Below are 7,962 nucleotides of genomic sequence, written 5' to 3' on the forward strand. Positions count from 1 at the left end.
CGGCTATTTGGGAGGCTGGGGCAATAGGATTGCTTAAGCTCAGGAGTTGGAAGTTGCAGTGAGATATGATCACACCACTGCACTTAGGCCTGGGTGACAGAGTAAGACTCTCTCTCTCTATATATATATACACACACACACACACACACACACACACACACATATATCTGGCATATATATATGTGTGTGTGTGTGTATATATATGTGTGTGTGTATATATATGTGTGTGTGTATATATGTGTGTATATATATGTTCATTCAAACCATTTGGGGGTGAATTCTGCTACCTTCCAGCACCCTCTCATATATTGACATTTTTCCAAGGTGATACATGTGGCTGTCACTCATTTTAGGGACAAGTCAAGATTTACTAGTTCATTCCTTTGTTGATAGACATTTACCATATTTTCAACTGAATTATATATTAGAAACAATGGTGCAGTGAACATCCTCACATACTCAGTGTGTGAGTATGTGTGTGTGTATACGCTTATGAGTATTTCTGTAGGGAAGACTCCTCAAATTGAAATTGCTTGAACAAAAGGCCTACATATTTTGAATTTGATAAATATTTTCTTTCCCTACTGAGTAGAGATTAAACAATTTCCTCTCCCTGGAACATATTATGACTAATGAACAACAAACAAGCTATAGCCATGATAAATAAAAAAGTAAGGCTTTAGTCAAATATGCATGCTTAGACCATTAATCCAAAAGAAATCATGGATATTTTTAAACCTAAAAATAAAGCAAGTCTTTATAAAGGAGTTTCTGAATCCTACAGCTATTCAGACAACATAATCCTTCAATCAGCTTTATTTCAAGGAAAGAGAACAATTTCTAACTGTTTGAACTAATCTGACCAGAAAAAGTTCCAGTAGTTCCCAAGTGTATTAGATTAAGCACATGATTAAAAATACAATTCAAAGAACATTCTGATGCTAAATTTTAGTGTATGTTCACGTAATATATAACTTCTAGTTGGGACGCAGACACCAAGATGGTTGCTATCACATTCTAGGCTTAGGTTATAAGGTTTCATATCTCAAAAGCACGAATATGTCCCAAAGAGGCAAGACACATCTTCAATGAGTATTGTATGTAATAATAAGTTTTAAATGATCTAACTTTCCACCAGTAGGGGAATGGCTAAACTTGGTATGTCCTACTATGAACCAAGTTTTAAAATGTGCTTTACTGACTATTAGAGAGGTAGACTACCTTTCATATGTTGGGGGAGGGGGTTGCCCTTTCAGATCCTCATATGTAAATGATCTATTCATATATTTTGCACATATTTCTATTGATTTGCCTCTTTTTCTTATCCACATGTAGAAGATTTACTGTGTGGTATGGACATAAGGTTGTTGTTGTTGTTGTTTTGGGGTTTTGGGGGGTTTTTTTTTGTTTTTTGTTTTTTGGGTTTTTTTGAGACAGAGTTTCACTTTTGTCACCCAGGCTGGAGTGCAGTGGCACTATTTCGGCTCACCGCAACCTCCACCTCCCGGGTTCAAGCGATTCTCCTGCCTCAGCCTCCCAAGTAGCTGGGATTATAGGTGCCCACCACCACGCCTGGCTAATTTTTTGCATTTTTAGTAAAGACGGGGTTTTGCCATATTGGGCAGGCTGGTCTCGAACTCCTACCCTCAGGTGATCCGCCCACCTCAGCCTCCCAAAGTGCTGGGATTACAGGCGTGAGCCACCGCGCCCGGCCAAGGTTTTTGTTTGTTTGTTTGTTTTGAGACAGGGTCTGACTGTGTCACCCAGGCTGGAGTACAGTAGCACAATCATGGCTCACTGCAGCCTCTGCATCCCAGGCTCAAGTGATCCTCCCATCTCAGCCTCCTGAGTAACTGGGACTGTGGGCATGGTGGTTAATTTTTGTATTGTTTGTAAAGATGGGGTTTCGTCATGTTGCCCAGGCTGGTCTTGAACTCCTAGGCTCAAGTGATCTGCCTGCCTCGGCCTCCGAAAGTGCTGGGATTACAGGCGTGAGCCACAGCACCTGGCCTGGACACAAATTTTTTGTTATGTATATAACAAGTTTACTTCTATTCAGTTGCTTGTCTTAATTTTTTTCATGGTGTTGTACAGTTCCGACATCATGTAATCAAATTATCAATCTATCAATATGGCTTTTTGCCTTTCTGCATCTTTTAATAATCACAGACTCTTCCAGGTTTTTAATTTCACTTCTATTAATATTCGCAAATGGTAAGAAGTAGAAATTTAGCATCTTCCTCCAAATGGAAGGCCAATTATCCTAATGTCTTTCCTAGAAGTCCCAGTGAATGTCTTCTCATCTCCCCTTGACTCTGGCCATGCCCATTGTAAACTAGTCACTCCCAACAGGGTAACTGGATATACTGACGTCAAGGCAGCCCGAGCTGCAGATGGGGTCAGTCCCTTCAACACACTTTAATAAGGCTAAATGAATGAAGCGTAATATCCCAAATAAATTTTGTGAAACTGTCCTTGTAGAAAGTACAATAAATGCTGTCAGCAGCAACAACGACAACAACAAGAACAAAAACAGATATCTACCGCATAACCTTATGAATTATCCCATTCCTTACTTCCATTAACATATTTGTCTATTCCTAAGTCAATATCACGTCATTTAAATCACCAAAAGTCAGTGATATACTTTATAGCCTCTTGTCATACAAGATAGCAAGGAAGCTAACAAAGATAACTACAGTCCTGCCAAGGGGACACAAGAGGCAATTTTGGCCAAGATGGGACAACTTGAGCTTCATTAAGGATAATAATTACAATGGAATGAAACCCTTCAAAGATATTTAAATCCATGTGTTCATAATGGTTTAAAAACAACTATAGCAGCTCCCCCTTCTCTATGGTTTCCCTTTTCGTGGTTTCAGTTACGTTTGGTCAACCACGGTCTGAAAATATTAAATGGACAATTCTAGAAATAAACAATTCACAAGTTTTAAATTGCATGCCATTCTGAGTAGTGTGATGAAATCTCATGCCATCCTACTCCCTCCCGTACAGGATGTGAATCCTCCCTTTGTCCAGCTGAACCACACTGTAGGCGCTCCCTGCCCATTAGTCACTTAGTAACCTTCTGGGTTATCAGATTGGCTGTGACGATATCGCAGTGCTTGTGTTCAAGTCACCCTATTTTACTTCCTAATGGCCCCAAAGTGCAAGAATAGTGATGCTGGCAATTCATATATGCCAAAGAGAAGCTGTAAAGTGCTCCATTTAAATGAAAAAGTGAAGGTTCTCAACTTAATAAGGAAAGAAAAGAAATCATACGCTGAGATTGCTAAGATCTGTGGTTAAGAATGACTCGATTGTTGACACTGTGAAGAACGAAAAAGAAATTGCGCTAGTTTTGCTGTTGCATCTCAAACTGCAAAAGTTAAGGCCACAATACATAAGTGCTTAGTTGAAGTGGAAAAGACATCACATTTATGGATGGATAAATTGAATGCTTCTGTTCATTCAATAGGAAAGGCAGGAAAAATGCTGGCTCTGTCCCTTTGTTTATCAGGTTTTTGTTTTGTTTTGTTTTGTTTCTGAGAGTCTTGCTCTGTCGCCCAGGCTGGAGTGCAGTGGTGCAATCTCGGCTCACTGCAACCTCCGCCTCCCGAGTTCCAGCAATTCTCTTGCCTCAGACTCCTTAATAGCTGGGATTATAGGGATGCACTACCAGGCCCAGCTAATTTTTGTATTTTTAGTATAGACAAGGTTTCACCATGTTGACCAGGCTGGTCTCGAACTCGACCTCCTGATCCACCTGCCTTGGGCTCCCAAAGTGCTGGGATTACAGGCGTGAGCCACTGTGCCTGGCAGCTTACCAGTTTTTAAGATATTGAATTAGTTCAGGTGTGGTGACTCATGCCTGTAATCCCAGCACTTTGAGAGGCCAATGCGGGCAGATCACGAGGTCAGGAGATCGAGAATATCCTGGCTAACACGGCGAAACCCCATCTCTACTAAAATACAAAAAAAATTAGCCAGGCGTGGTGGCAGGCGCCTGTAGTCCCAGTTACTCAGGAGACTGAGGCAGAAGAACCACCTGAACCCGGGAGGCAGAGGTTGCAGTGAGCCAAGATCGTGCCACTGTACTCCAGCCTTGGCAATAGGGCAAGACTCTGTCTCAAAAAATATATATATATATTGAATTAGTTGCTTTCCATCCTTCGAAAGTGACCAGTTACAGCAGTTCCCCCTTATCTATGGGGCATATGTTCCAAGACCTTCAGTGGATGCCTGAAACTACAGATACCAGTGGATACAAAGAAATGCTATAAAACTCAGGAAAGGGTTGCACAACTCTGCAAATACGCCGAAGCCATTGAATTGTACCCCTTAAATAAGTGAATTACCTCTCAATCAAATACTTTTTTTTAAGAAAAAAAGGCAAGAAAGCGGTTACTTTTGGGAGCTGGAAGAGGGTTGAGATTAGATGGGACACATAGAGGGGTTTTGGGGGGTGGCTGACAAGGTTCTATTTTTTGACCTGATTGGGAGTTACAAAGATGTTCTCTTTATAATAATTTGTCTCATAGTTTTATGAATCTGTGTTTTATGTTTCAGCATAAAAAGTTAAGTAAAATGAGTTATTACTTTTTAAAGCATGGGTGAGAAGGGGCTGCCCTGGGCTGGTTCTTCAATGTGCCTCTCTGAGTCCTGAGCCTGCTGTCCCAGCTGCCATGCAGGGTTGGCTGAACACTGTGAAGTGATATGAGTGGTCTGCTGTGGTTCAGTGGGCCAATACCCCCGGACGCAGAGGCAGGTCTGTGGTGAACTTGGGCTCACCAAAAGCATTGTGACTGCCTCAGAACTGAGCTTCAGGCTTCTCCTGGAGACACTTGCAAGACTATGGCCTTGTTGCCTGAAAACATGAGCCTGAGTCCAATCTCTTCAAATCTGTTTGGAGATGATGGTATGGGCAAAAGTTATCAGATATTTTTTATAGTTCTTGTTTTGGAGAGGTTTTTCTTTGATTGAAAAGCAGCTGTAGGCCAGGCACGGTGGCTCACACCTGTAATCCTAGCACTTTGGGTGGTTGAGGCTGGTGGATCACCTGAAGTCAGGAGTTCGAGACTAGCCTGGCCAAAATGGCGAAACCCTATCTCTACTAAAAATACAAAAATTAGCTGGGTGTGGTGGCAGCCGCCTATAATCCCAGCTACTCTGGAGGCTGAGGCAGAAGAATTGCTTGAACCCAGAAGGCGGAGGTTGCAGTGAGCTGAGATTGCGCCACTGTACTCCAGCCTGGGCAATAGAGTGAGACTCCATCTAAAAAAAAAAAAAAAAAAAAAACAAAACAGCTGTAGAAAGGAAAAATATTAAATGGTTCCACTTACATGAGGTACCTAGACTAGACAACTTCATAGAGACAGAAAGTAGAACAAAGATTACCAGGGGACAGGGGAGAAGAGAATAGGAACTTAGTGTTCAATGGGTACAAGCTTCTGTTTGGGATGATTTTTTAAAAGTTCTAGAAATGGATAGTGGTGATGGTTACACAACAATGATAAATTGCTTAAAAGTGGTTAAAATAGTAAAATAATAAATTTATGTTATGCGTACCGCAATTTTTTTAAATACAAAAAATCCATAGAGGAAGGAAAGGGAATTCACCATACAATTTACCAAACTAATTGAAGGAAAATGCAAAAATTCTTGAAAAGATTAACCAAATTAAAAGCGATTAAGATGGCCTAGAATTATCCTTAAAAGGTGCCAGCCTTCATAAAGAGGCGTGGGGGGCAGCAGATCTGAAGGCTGCTGATGAAAACCCGAATGGATCTAATTTTGTATTCTACGGTAAAGCAGCTATCGTAGAAAAAGAAATCAAAGAAGAGAAATCTGGAAAAATCAATTGCTGGCATTAACAGAAGGTTAAAAACACAACAATATAAACCAAAATCCATGCGGTCACATGGGCTTTTTCATCTAGCAGAGGATTCTTCAATCTGATTCTTCACTCAAGGGTCCGCCTTCATCTGACAGTGGATCTTTTCACTCCTCTCCACTCAGAGTCTCCCAGTTGCTCCCAGACTTCGTTTTTCTGACTTGGATTAGTCAGGGTTCTCCATAGAAACAGAACCAATAGGATATAGATGTATATAGAGAGAGAAAGGTTTAGTTTAAGGAATTGGCTGACACAATTGTGCCAGGAGCCAAGTCAGAAATTTCTAGAGCAGGTTGGCAGGCTAGAAACTCAGGGAAGGATTGATGTTGCAGTTTTTTGGGTTTTAGGTTTTTTGTTTGTTTGTTTTGAGACACAGTCGTGCTCTTTTGCCCTGACTGGGGTGCAGTGGCACTATCTTGGCTCACTGCAAGCTCCACCTCTTGGCCTCCAGCGATCCTCCCATCTCAGCCTCTGGAGTAGCTGAGACACAGGCATGTGCCATCACATCCAGCTAATTTTTTGTATTTTTGATAGAGGTGAGGTTTCTCCATGCTGTCCAGGCTGGTCTTGAACTCCTGAGCTTAAGCGATCCACCTCCCTTGGCCTCCCAAAGTGCTAGGATTACAGGGGTGAGCCACCACACCCAGCTGATGTTGCAGTTTTGAATTCTTCATATAATCTGGATACTAATTCTTGTGGGTTATATTTGTTACCAATATGTTCTTTCAGATTGTAACTTCTCACTTTTATGATGCCTTTTAATAAGCAGACATTTTCTCATCTTAATATAACTGAAATTATCAACCTTTTCCTTTATGGTTTGGGTATAGGACTTCCTTTCACCCCACACAAGACCATAAAAATATTATCCTTTTTTTTCTAAAAATTGCTGTTCATTTTGAATACTTCTATGAAATTTGTTTTTGGTATATGAAGTGAGCTACAGATCTCATTATATATAACAAATCGTCCCAGCACTATTGATAGACTAACATATCTTTTTCCTACATGTATGGATGGTTGATTTTACACAAATCAAGTTTTCATACATGGGTGAGTGTGTTTCTGAAGCTCCCTATTCTGTTCCAAAGGTCTAATTATCTATCCTTGCACTCATATCACACTGTTTTAAAAACAGTAACTTCATTTTTTGGTTTTTTGAGACAGGGCCTCACTCTGTTGCCCAGGCTGGAGTGTAGTGGCTGATCATGGCTCACTGCAGCCTTGAACTCCTGGGCTCAAACAATCCTCCCACCTCAGCCTCCCGAGTAGATGGGTCCACAGGTGTGTGCCACCATGCTTGGCTAATTTGGTTTTTTTTGTTTTTCTTTTTTGAGAGATAAAGGTCTCCCTATGTTTCCCAGGCTGGTCTCAAACTGCTGGCCTCAAGCGATGTTCTCACCTCAGCCTCTCAAAGTCCTGGGATTACAGGTGTGAGCCACCATGTCCAGCCAATAACTTCATATTAAAGATAGATTTTGGCCAGGCATGGTGACTCACGCCTGTAATCCCAACACTTTGGGGTGCTCAGGTGGGCGGATCACTGGAGGTCAGGAGTTCAAGACCAGCCTGGCCAGCATGGCAAAACCCGTCTCTACTAAAAATACAAAAATTAGCCAGGTAGTCGCAGCTACTCAGAGGCTGAGGCAGGAGAATTGCTTGAGCCCAGGAGGCAGAGGTTGTAGTGAGTCAAGATTGTGCCACTACACTCCAGCCTGGGTGACAGAGCTAGACTCCGTCTCTAAATAAATAAATAAATAAAAATAAAGGTAGATGTCTGATAGGAAAGGCCCTTCTCTATCTTTTTCTTATATTTGATTGGGTCTAACAGAATCCTAAATGAAAAGTTATTGTCGGCCAGGCGCAGTGGCTCATGTTTGTAATCCCAGCACTTTGGGGGGCTGAGTTATTGTCTATCAAAACTACAAACATTTCATCGCACTGATTTTTTTTTTTTTTTTTGACATAGTCTCACTCTGTCGCCCAGGCTGGAGTGCAGTAGTATAATCTTGGCTTACTTTAGCCTCCACTTCCCGGGTTCAAGTGATCCTCCTGCCTCAGCCTCCCAA

This window comes from Mandrillus leucophaeus, unplaced genomic scaffold, assembly GCF_000951045.1.
Source record: "Mandrillus leucophaeus isolate KB7577 unplaced genomic scaffold, Mleu.le_1.0 Scaffold431, whole genome shotgun sequence".
Lineage (NCBI taxonomy): Eukaryota > Metazoa > Chordata > Mammalia > Primates > Cercopithecidae > Mandrillus > Mandrillus leucophaeus.